This window comes from Nicotiana tabacum, chromosome 6, assembly GCF_000715075.1.
Source record: "Nicotiana tabacum cultivar K326 chromosome 6, ASM71507v2, whole genome shotgun sequence".
Lineage (NCBI taxonomy): Eukaryota > Viridiplantae > Streptophyta > Magnoliopsida > Solanales > Solanaceae > Nicotiana > Nicotiana tabacum.
Window position 1 is genome coordinate 170,410,124 of NC_134085.1, and position 13,140 is coordinate 170,423,263.

The window sequence follows — 13,140 nt, forward strand, 5'->3', positions numbered from 1 at the left end:
CAGTTGACTTTGGAAAATTAAATTACAATTTACAAAGCAGAGATCTATTTTGAATATTCTTTTCATTGATACCAAGTGCAATTGTTGCAGTTAATAACGTGTGATTTTGATTACTAAAGTTGAACTGCTGTTTTTTTTTGTTGGTAAATGAGAACATAATATGCTAAGATTAGACATCATAACCTGACCACTCAGGCCAGACAAGTTTTTCCTTGGGCAAACAGAAATATGTGTGATACTTCAGGTCAGCTTACTTTAGTAGGGTTATAGTCAACTTTAATCTGGCCTGAGTGGTGTTGATTGAGAAGCATCAACAATGGTGCTTGCTCTAGTGAAGTGTCAGTTGGGAAAAAATATGTAGAGTTCATTTCGTTGGTTGAAGAAAGCAGAATTGGTATGAGCCTGTAACTGAGTTTTGTGGTAATGCAACTGAGTTTTGTGATAATGCTTTGCTGATAATCATTTTGTATGCTGTAAAAGCTTTGTTGGTTGCAACACAATTTCTGTTGCTCATTCTTCTCCTTATTTCCTGCGGCTAATTTTCTGCTGCTATTCGTTCTTGATATGGATGATACTAGAGTTCCGTTAGCTCCTTTGTTATACCAAGAGTACTTGTAGCAGTTGACTTTGGAAAATTAAATTACAATTTACAAAGCAGAGATCTATTTTGAATATTCTTTTCATTGATACCAAGTGCAATTGTTGCAGTTAATAACGTGTGATTTTGATTACTAAAGTTGAACTGCTGTTTTTTTTTGTTGGTAAATGAGAACATAATATGCTAAGATTAGACATCATAACCTGATCAATCTGTTCCTCTTCCGTTCCCCCTTCTCCGGAAAAGGTCCAATGACCATTCAATCAATGTCTTAATTCCATGTCTTTAAACGTTTAATTTTGGCGTCTTGCCTACACTTATTAAAGGTCTGTATTTGTATGAATTGCGAAAGTAGCTGCATCTTGTAAGACATTGAAATCTATATATGAAATCTGATGTCTGATTGAATTGTAGGTTTTTAGAATATTAAGATTTTGCTGTATTAATTCACTCAGGATAAGTGGTCAAATAACTGTGAAAGGCTTTAAGAGATTAGTGTTCAAATGCAACAGAAATAAAAATGCCTGGTGATTTTTGTCTAGATGTGTTTCAATGTGAAGTATGTCTTGTTAAGTCATGCAAAATTTGTTATTTTCTAAAATTAGTATGATACATGATCTATGCTTTAAATTTAAGAATTTAGTTTATAAAAAGAGGGTGAACATCTTCTGTGATAATGTTGAAGAGGTCCTTACTAGTGCAAAATTTATCCGCACGCGGTGCGGAAAGAGGCAATTTTACCCATCATCTATTATATCTAACGTGTGAACGCAGTAGAATTTTTCTGTATAATAGAGCTTAGCTCTGGGTAAACTCAGCAAATGATGAACAGGCAACCATCTTCGAAGAGTAGATAGTGTTCGAGTGTCATCGTTTTTTTGGCCGCCGCTGCATTAATTCACCATTGCTCCATCAACATAGTTGCACCTTCAAACCCTCATTCCCAGCCACGGGGCTTGAAGATAGAGTTGTAACTTCGGCAGTAGTGATAGTGTGTGTGTGTGTGTATATATATATATATATAATTCCTACTAACCCAAAGAAACTATGAAAGTGTTAAACATAATCAGATGACCTATTGAAGCTTGTAAATTTGAGACAAGCTGTTCCTCTTGATGGGAAGATTGATAATCCTAAAGACAACTGACTTTACCTGTATGAAATTACTGGTTGTTGGTCGTTCAGTAATTTGGTATTGATAGAAGGTAAGAATATTTAGAATCTATAGTTTGACACATTTTGCACGAAGTTGAAGGGAAGATATAAGTTTCATAAACTTGGCAAAGGACACAGAATCTATAGTTGACCCTTTATAGACGAAGTTGATAATTTTCATAAACTTGGCAAAGGACACGGACTGGCCACTTAACATTTAGGACCCTGATTCAGGGCTCGGTCTGGCCCGATGCTTCTAAGGGGTCAGTTCAAAGCAACTGGACCATTAACCTCTCAAAGTGGGCCGGTCCCTGAACGTGAGGCTAAATTTCCAGAAGAGCAGCATTTCTCAAACACAATCTATGCAAAAAAATTGCAGAAATCTGACACCATTTCGATTAGTCTTTAACTTTTGACCCCTGCTTAACCCATGGAAAAAACTTTAAGGTCAAAAGTTAAAATTGTTGTCCGTGAGGCAAGCGAGATGCAACACTTATTAAACTTGAAGTTCTGCCCATTGGGCAAGGAAGAAAGAAAATTCAAGACCATCTACTTAGAGGGCTATTTGTGTACTTACCCCAATCTATGGGTTGGTGAGGAATTAGCTACTGGTTAAAGCAAGACCAATCTCTGGAAGAAAGGGACATAGTTCTCTTGCGAGTTCTTTTATACCAGATCCCATATTTGTTGGACAAAACCAATTTCTGAAGTCCAAATGGTACAAATCGTGGGTTATTATTGTGATAGATAGTTCTTTTCGAAAATGCTAGATACGCTAGAGAATTGCCTGTTTAAAGTGACCTTATCCGTCTTCAATAACACATTGGACACTTACTGGGAAAACGTAAATTTAGCAGCATAACTTTTTGATTCATCTGTTCTGAAGATTCATATGTCTGCATTCGTATACGATGTTTGCTTTATAATAAAAAAACGCAAAACCAAAAAAAAAACACCCTTTCAATACTAGTTTTAAATAAATACTATTCAGTATTCGATTACATGGAACATTGTTTCCTGGATAGTTCCGGCAACGTTTACTGGCAACATGATTTCCCCTTTGGTGGTTTCACTTGCCATGTTGAAACCGTTGAGCACCCGAGCTGCAGGCACGATTTGATCCTGGAGGCCGAGTTGCTCCACGACCCTCGATCGGATGATATTTGTCGAGCTACCTGGATCAACTCACACACGTTTAACTTGAATTTTATTCATAAGGATAGATATTACCAGGCATCGTTGTGAGGCTGTTCAATTCCTTCTGCGCCTCATCGTTGAAAGACAAGGTATTCTCTGGTAAATGATCCCGGATACGCTTCTCCCTTGTGATTGTCACCTTGGTGCGTTTGAATATCGGGCCTTGAGGAACATCGACCCCTCCAGCGATCATATGAAACACATGCTACAGTTCTTCCTGTTCGTTTTTCTTGTTTGCGTCCCTGTCTTTGAAGTGATTTTAGCTCGGTCACTCAAGAACTCTCGAAGGTGACCCTCGTTGAATAAACAAGTTAATTCCTCCCTTAACTGTCTGCAGTCTTCGGTTCTGTGTCCATGGGTTCCATGTTACTTGCACATTTGATTTGGATTCCTTTGAGCTGGATCGGTCGGTAGGGGTCTGGGCCACCTAGTATCTTTGATTCGTCCAATGGCCGACACAATACCTGAAGCATCAACACTGAAGTTGCATTCCAATAACCGTGGCGCTTATTTAGGCTCGACATGTTTATCGAAGCCACTCTTACTCACGAGCCCTCGGGAATTTTGACCTCGATCATTCCGTTGATCATATCGAACGGGATTACGTCCCGGTCCGTTGTTTCTACGATCTGTGCTATATGGTTGGTACCGATCTCTGTTCGATCGGGGCTCTCTATCGATGTCTCTTTGAATCCTGCCTTCATATCTATTTGGGTAGACTGAACCGGAAGGGGCTCCCAACTAATCATCCTCAACTCTGATCTTTGACGGGTATCGGTTATGCACATCGGCCCAAGTCATCGCTGGATATTCAATCAAATTTCGCTTTAGTTGACGTGATGCCACTGAACTTTGCTCATTCAAACCCTGAGTAAAGGCTTGAACTGCCCAATCGTCGGTAATCGGGGGTAGGTCCATGCGTTCCATCTGAAATCGAGATACAAATTCCCTTAGCATTTCGTTGTCCTTTTATCTCACTTTGAAGAGGTCTGACTTCCTAGTCACGACCTTTATTACTCCGGCATGTGCTTTTACGAACGAATCGGCAAGCATGGCAAAAGAATCAATGGAATTGGGCGGCAAATTGTAGTACCATATCATTACCCCCCTTCGATAAAGTTTCTCCAAATTTTTTCAACAAAACAGTTTCGATTTCATCGTCTTCTAAGTCATTTCCTTTTATTGAGCATGTATAAGAAGTGACATGTTCATTAGGATCAGTGGTTCCATTGTACTTGGGAATTTTTGGCATGCGGAATTTCTTCGGAATGGGCTCCGGAGCCGCACTTTGTGGGAAAGGCTTCTGTATGAACTTTTTCGAGTCTAACCCCTTTAGAATTGGGGGTGCCCCCGGTATTTGATTAACCCGTGTGTTGTACGTTTCTACCTTTTTATCATTAGCCTCAATTTTCTTTTCTCCTGATTCGATCCATTTAGTGAGCTCCTCGAGCATCTTCCTGATGGCGGGGTCAGCTCCTGATCCATTATCATCCAATTTCTCCTGTACAGGTTCGACCCTATGAACAACTTCCTGTGATGTATCGACTTCGATTCTGCTTGGTGCTCGATTCTGATTTTGGAGCTACGCTATCGCGGCCTGCTGAGTTTGTAGCATGTCAAATATCATTCGAAGGCTAATTTCGCCTTCTTCACCATACTAAACATTCTGATCGGCTGCCCGGGCGTCTCTACGGACGCTATTTTCAGGGTCGGCGCCTAAATCTGCACGAATGGCGACACGAGAATTGACATCAACTGGATCTACGACCTGTGGTGCGTCGGGATTGATTGGAGGCACTCCGTTTTTTGGGGCGACTATGTGCTCGTTCTCGCCATGAAGGCCAAGGCCGGTATCTGTATGAGTGGGTACTGCTTGAGAGTTCGACATATTGATTCCTGAAATCAAAGACACTTACGAGAACAAGCGTAAAAGCAGCATGTGTTATGAAGGTTAATATTAAGCAATCACTATTATCCTTAGCCCCACGATGGGCACCAAACTATTTACCCTAAAATTTGGATAATAATTAAACTTATAATGTGGTTTTAAGGATATGTGATTTCACCTAATACCAATTGATAAACGTAAAGATAAATGATGCTAATTGATAATAATATAAAGCAAACCAGCATTTAGACAGAGCCCCCGAGCTAGTTATGCAAGAATAGTTAAAGGCAAAATAAGCTGATGAACAAGAAAATAAGCTGAGAAATATTGTATTACTTTGATATTCGTGAATGTAAGATGTTTACAAGATGATTAGGGGCCTCTTTATATAGTAGAGGAGTCCTAGTTATGATACAATTCTATTTACGGAAGTAAATCCCATGATTAACTAGATAACCACCCTTGATTTGATCTGTTCCGAGATTTACGCCATGATCTCCGGCCAATCACGGATATCTCGCTTTCCCGTTACTGTGCTTCGCTCGAAGTTTGTTATATTTGGTCTCGATCGCTGCTGACCTCGATTTCGACAAGCATCTCGATCTTCGAATTGGCTACATGTCTTCGTGATTTGGTCTGATTCATTACGAGGCTGACCCTCGATCCAATTCCGTGCTCTCGATCAAATAGCAAAATCAGGTAGGCCCGGTTTTAACCATATACAAAACATCCTTTCAAATTGTTTTACATAAATACTACTCCCTCAGTTTCATATTAGATGAAGTACTTTTCTTTTTAGTATGTTCCAAAACAAATGGCACATTTCTAAATTTGGAATTAATTCAACTTTAAACTCTTTTATATTACCCATTTACCCTTAATGAGATGTTTTTATAGTCACACAAATGTCATGACCCCACAAACCTTTTACCCCTTAAGCTTTTAAAATTACAAGTTTTAAAAGTCTTCTTCTTTTTTCTTAAACTCCGTGTCGAATCAAACTACCTCATCTAATATGAAACGGAGAGAGTATTCAGTACTAGTCTTTGTTTTCAGTAATGTCGTACCCTATCAGCATTTTCACAGGTCAAGTCCACTCTAGGAGTAATAATTTACACTTTATTTAATTCACTTATGGTCAATTACGTCCGGCTAACGTGATTAAGTTTGTGACCTTTTCGTAAAGGGGTTGACGAAGACTCGTTGTTTTCGACTTTCCGTGAACGTAGTTTGGTACAACAAGAATGAGGATTAAATTGAAAGAACAAAACATGTGGCGACGTAATAACAGAAGTTCCTTGATATTACTCGAGCATTTCAATGTAGGTTCATACTAGTATAATAAAAGCTTCGCAGAACCTACATTGAAATGCTCGAGTAATATAAAGGAACTTCTGTTATGATTATTTATATGATAATAAAAGCTCCCCAGAACTCTTCTACCTGGAAAAAAAAATCCCCAGCACGTAAGCTATACTTAATTAGTGTCAGCTTTAACAAAGAATATTTTGTACTCGGGGCGGACCCTTCCCTAAAGTGAGTAAAGCAATTGCTTTAGGCCCCAGATTTGAGAGAGACCCATTTTTTGTTACACCTAATAGATTATATATAAGTTTAAAAAAAGTTATGTGAAGTGAAAAATGTTTGATTTCTTACTTTAACAAATATAGAGAAGAAGGATTTGCAATTGCTATAATTTCTGCCAAGGAAATTGCAAAATGAATATCGAATCCGAATTTCTAAGAAACGTTGATATATAGTAAGAACCATTTGATGAGAATATTGAAAATAAAATCTCAAATCTCTCGAAAAAGTCTTTTAGAGTTGATTACTTCTATACATAGTAGACAAAGCTATTTTTCACTTCATAATAGATTTGAACAATTCGAGGCATATGAAAATATTTTTGGTTCACTATTTAGCGATAAAAACCTAAGATCACTACATGATGAAAACTTAAAAAATATTGCCTTAATCTTGAATGTTCCTTAAAGAATGATAATCAATCCGATATTGATGGTTTAGATTTATTTTCTGAATTAAAAATGTTAAGAAAAAATAGTACAATTAGAAGATAACAATTTATTTGATATACTTAATCAAATAAGAAGATTTGATTCTTTTCTAAATGTCTATATTGCTTATAGAATAATGTTAATAACTCATGTTACCATTGCTTCAGCGGAAAGAAGTTTTTCAAAATTAAAATTGATAAAATCTTACATAAAATCAACAATGTCTCATGAAAGGTTAAATGAATTAGCTATATTGTCAATTGAGAAAGACTTATTAGGAGAAATTGATTATAAAAAAAATTATTAATAACTTTGCATCTAAAAAAAGCTTTTAAAAATAGACTTTAAATAAAAAATAATATTGTTTTTCTAAAAAAAAAAATTAAGGCTCCCTCATAAAGTTTAGTTTTAGGCTACAAAATTCGTCGGGCCGCCCGAGTTTGTACGAGATTGAGTAATTCCTATTTTTCTTAATGCAATCCACTAGAGGATATAACGTAAAAGAACATTTAGATTAACGTCAACTTTTGCATATTTTTTTGGGGGTCATAGTGAAGTACGCTTTATGAATAGTAGGGGGAACAGTCCCATTTTTGACGTTGCGACGTTTTCTCTCAAAAGCTACCACACGATTTTTGCTTGCATTTTCTGAAGTAAACTAGATGTAACATATTAAATAACGTACTATTTATCATGGTATCTGTTTGACAAAAAGGTGTAAAACCCATCTGTAGAATTAATTATATTGATAATAAAGAAGGTAAATTTTAGCCAAACATAATTAATTCTAGATCCAAACATACAGAGTGTGAAATAAAAGAAGAATAAAAACGCGTAAGATTTCTTAATGTAATAATCATATATTGAACATGAGAAATGAGCTTACATCTAAGGCTGATATGCATCACAATCATGGGAACAAGGAAGGGGAAGAGAGGTCACTGTTGAAGATGAAGAGATCCCTCTTGTTTTCTCTATTGTCCCCCTTTATCTCCCAGAATCTGCTCCCCCCTCCCCATTTTCTGGGCTTTTCCCCCATATATATAGTTCTTTTCCCCTTTGTCCAACGGTCTTTGACCGACATACTTTCTTATGACTTTACCTTTCGTCGTCTGCTCGAGCACAACGTTCGTCCTGTAATGTACGTTTTCCGACGACTTGACCCTGGCGATGGCCGAGGTGCTCTTTGCTATCCCTCCCCGTGGGCATGATTACAGCTTGGTCGACCCCTTATCGTTCCTCTTAAGGACGACCATTCTAGTCAGATTTTGACGCATACAGTTAGTCCCTCTGTCCGTCGAGGTCGCTTCTTAGCGGGCTCAACGGGCGAACTCCGTCGATTCGAAAGTTAAGAGAAATCTGAATGTCACGCATTGAGCGAGATCCTTAGGTCGAGGTAGAAACGTGACGCTTCAATTGTACCATCAGACCGTTACGTCCGTTCGGGGTTGAATCGTTGTATTGATTCAATGCATCATGAATAGCCACTATCATTATGGCGCATGTTTCCCAAGTACCGTATCATTTCTTGTGCCCTATCAGTTTTGATTGGCGGCTCTTGGGTTTCCCATACAGGATATTTATGTTCCTATAAATAGGAAAAAATCACCATTCTATCGCTACATTTTTCGATTTATCTGAAGAATTTTGCAAACCTTCACCTTCTTCAATATTTCAAACTTCTGAGTTCATTCTCCTGTTAGTCAGAACCTGACGCTACCATCTTCTCTTTTCCTTCCTCATACTCATTTATTCCGATCAACCCAGATAAATGGCTGGTACTTCTTCCCATACTGACAGGCTCGTCGAAGCTCCGGTGCCGGAAAATGACTTGCCTGTTCTTGGAAAAAGAGCGGAGGCGACGGAAGATGAGGGAGTTCCGACAATGGCTGAAATATTGCCACGTTCGGGGAAATTATGGACCGATTTCAACAACCCTACCGGAGAAGAACTGGATCCTGCGGCCTCTACCATGGATGAGGCAGCGATTGCGGCGCTCAAGACCAAGTGGGGAATTCCAAACCACATTGAAATGGTGCCGGCGACTGCACATTCTACGCGTACCCTTTTGTTGTCGGGTATACGCTTCCTCTCCCCTCCCTAGTGATAGACTTCTGCCACTTCTACGAAGTGTGCCCAGCTTTTCTTTCGTCGTACGTGTACAAACTCTCCCTTATGCTGCTCAAGTACATAGAGCTCGCCGGTCGAGAGTTCACTTTGGGGCATATGCTTAATATTTTTTGCCTCAACTTATTCGAGGCACGATGATCCACAAGCGCCACCGAGGAACAAAGAGTTTCGTGGTGAAGATGGACGACAAGGCCAACCACTATTTCTGGGAAAGCTATTTCTACGTACGGACCGAGCACCTTGTGGCAGACTTGGCAGGGTTTCCCGAGACGTGGAATTTTGCCCGTAAGTTTACCTTTGTTTATTTTGTGACTCCTCTCGAGGTGGTGGCCGACCATTCCTCTTTAGGTGGCATTGCGAACTTGTTTTTTGCTTTCGCAGCTGAGAGATTGCCTCCCCTGCCAGTTGACGGCATCCGCGAGTGGGTGAATGCTATTCTTCCCCATACAGCGGGGGTCCGCGTGTGGGCGTCCTTCTATGAGAGATACAGGCGTAAGCCTCTCACTAGTAAGTCGGTCCGTTGTAGTTTCCTTGTTCTTTGCCTTGTAATTTGATCTTGTCACTTGTATGATCATCTTTCTCTATTGACAAGGAGAGTGCGAAGGGCGTGGGCTCCTCCGCTTGCACTCCATCAACCGGCGCCTTCTGCCCGGCCCGCACCGAGGTCTGCTGCTCGGCCTACATCGAGAGTTACTCAATCTATACCTGCGGCCGGGGTCGTGTGCATGGAAATTACTACTCAACCTGAGACTCCGACTCCTGCCGCCCGCTCAATGGGCGAATCTTCCCGTGCTGATAGCAAAGAGGGTCCGTCGAAGAGACGATGAGTGGAGTCTGAAATGGATCCTTCAGTCGAAGCATCTTTGGGGGACGACCTTCTCGTGGCGGTATCTGAAATTGGCAGTGGTGCTATCCCAGTCGCAGAGGCAAACCTGGTGGCAGAGGCTTCGATTATTGTGAACAATTGACAGGCTATTGCGACGGACAAACGGGGTCCTGTCACGCCCCCTTTTTCCCTCTTTGCATCGGAAAATCGAGTTTATGACATTTTTTGGGATAGGATAACTCATTCCTTTTGGGGACTGGGTTTGCATTTTTGAAGAGTCACCACCTAATGATTTAAGGTGAATTAGGACACCTATAGGGTCCAACTACAACTATGTTTGATAACAAGAGACAGGGTAAGGGCTAGAAATTATCCCAAGGGGAAGGTGTTAGGCACCCCTCAGGATCCACTAGTGTGGTTCCCGGTCAGACAGTTTTTGTGAATTTTGTACAATTAGCAAATAGACAAGTATATGCTCAAATAGTAGGGGATTTGAATCTAAACACATAAGAGTTTGAAAATAATTAAAAGGCGAATTTCTAAAAGAAGTTACAGTTTACACATACTTGAGAATATCAAAGAAAGGGGGGTCCTAGGTTTATTTATAATATGGTCACATCAATGCGATACCCGGTATGACACTCCTCAGAAGAGAGGATACACGTGATATTAGCGCACCGATCATCATATCCATATGTACCCTTTCCCATCTCGTTAAGGTATTAAAGCACGGATTGGTCTCGACCTCTATTTCATGCTATTACCTATCCCATTCCTATCAACCCCGGAGGAATTTAGGACTACTATTCCTGTAAGAGGGAGGATTTTAGGCTGACTCTTGGGTTTTAAAGGTAAAAAGGCTAAGGCGACATACAAAACACGTAGGACTGCATATTAGGGGAAACATATAAACAATTAAGAGGCTCATATATACCTCCGCAGACAATGCACATAAATAGCATGACTTAAACACAGGTAGGGTTAGAATTTAAAGAACTAAGGTAGTGTGTTTTAATTGTTGAAGCAAACCATATTTATTACATAACTCAGATAAGAAGTCTGAATTAGGCCTGTCTGCTGGTTGTAGCAGTTGCTAATTAAACAAAGGTGAATCCAGTTTTATTAAGCAATTACCTAAGACTTGCCTAAGTGTGTATTGGTGATGTCCTATAAGCTTGATATCTATCACTGATTAAGAATGTAGCAGAGTAGTGGTTAATTTTAAACATGCAATTTGGATCTTATAGGCATTCTTTCTAAACCGTATTAATTAACACAGAAAGAGTGAGTTGTTTAAACTAATTCAGACAGGCACGAGTCAAACTGATTTTAACTAAACTGGTTTAGACCCTATAGGTATGATCTCTAAGTATTAAAGGCTGATTTGGTCCTATAGGCATGGTATCTAATTGAACATGCAGTGAAGTAGACAAGATTTAATTGATCAAAGCGAAGTTCCTATATTCATGACTTCTATCAGAACCATTTAGATCCTATAGGCATGATCTCTAATAGAACCATTTAGATCCTATAGGCATGGTTTCTATTCGTGTGAAAGCAAAACATGTAGAACTTAATTAAAACAAAGCAGATCCTATAGGCATGTTCTCTAACAGATCATATCGAAATACATCCTATAGGCATGTCATCTACCATTCTAATAGCTAAAACATGCATAATCACCCCATACCTTTCACTAGCCAACCCCAATATTTGTTACAAATTATTACAGACCAAATACTGAATTACATTAGAAAAAGTGTAAAATAAGAAGTTACAACCATAGGAAGCCTGATTCTGACTTCCTCTCTGAGTTATTGAATAAACCACCCCAAATGTCATTTGTTTCAAAGCCTTTCTCATACCTGGGTGTGTCAAAGTTCCCTAAGGGTCTCAAGGGACCCCGGGTAGTGCTTACACCCAGGTTTGCATAACCAGATAGAAATGAGTGCAGTGTGGAAGGGTCAGCCCTTATGTGTCCAAGTTCAGATGGAGCTCAAGGATCCCAAGGCAAGGCTCACACAAGAGGGGCAGAACCTAGGTTCTAAGAATATAGTGGAAGTGCAGAACATAGTTGGAAGATATTTATTTAAAACTGGGTTGGAAATAGTAAGTAGTAAGGGTATTTTGAAAACAGTAGTAGTAAAACTCAAACTACACAGAATCAGTAGTTACACAAAGGGGTCAAGGGGGTTTTGGGAATACATTGCATGAAGCATATGACCCCAGAAAGGGTTAGGTTTGGTCATGCACAACAATAGATGATTCTGACATGCCCACAAACCAACCAGAGAACACAAACACATAGAGGGGATATGGGGTTTGGGATTCATAAGTCAGCAAACACATAACAAGTGACTGACATAGTACATACATAGGGAAACATTAATTTAAAAGGGGCGGGAGCATATTACAGCATGCTAATAATGTAACTCGACTGTATAAACATGAGCAGAAGTAGGCAAGAGTGAAAGAAACTAAAACAACTAAAGAAACATGTTGTTGTTGATGCTTAAAAATTAATTAGGACATACGAGTAAAGAAGCAAAGTGCAGAAAGAAAGAAATAAGCAAGATTCCACAGTCTAGCCTTGACTTTCACCCGGCTAAGCAAAGCAGTAGCACAAGTAGTAGTAGAGAAAAAAGAGAAAGTTTTGAGTGTAAGTGTGTGTTCTTGAACTCAAATTGTTTGTGTTTTTGAAAGAAGAAAGGGTGAGCATTTATAGTTTTGAAAATGAATGAAAAGTAAGGTAATAAGTAAAGTCTTAACACAAACATGGAAACAATCACAAGTCAGAATCAATTAACACAAGTGATTCCCTTCAATTAAGGAATCACTGTTTAACGGGTAGTAGCAGGCTTAATTAAGGAAATTAATTAATTTGGGGATAGATTGATTATTGCCATATAAGGGGGCAGTAAAAGTATGAAGTAAATAATCAAGTCGAAGTACAAAATAAGCTTATTTTGGGAAAGGATTCAGCAAGGTAAAACATCTAGTAAAGGGAAAGGAATCAATTAATTTTAAATAGGCGAGTGAAATTAGGGTTCATAAAAGAAAAGCTTTTGTAATCAGTCACCAGATCAAGATCAATCAAGGAAGAAACATGATTCTGCACTTCAGTATATAAATAGAGTGAACAGAAGCATCAGACATGCGAGGCCAAACACATTGGCAAAAGAGATAACACAAACAAGCAGTAGTAGCAGAAATAAGCTAGGATTCAATAGTGAGAAAAATATTCGAAGCTCAGTAGTCAAGTAGGTCAAGTAATAATATAGAATCAACAGTGAAAAAGAACATAGTATCAGGTAAGAGAAATCAGAAACAA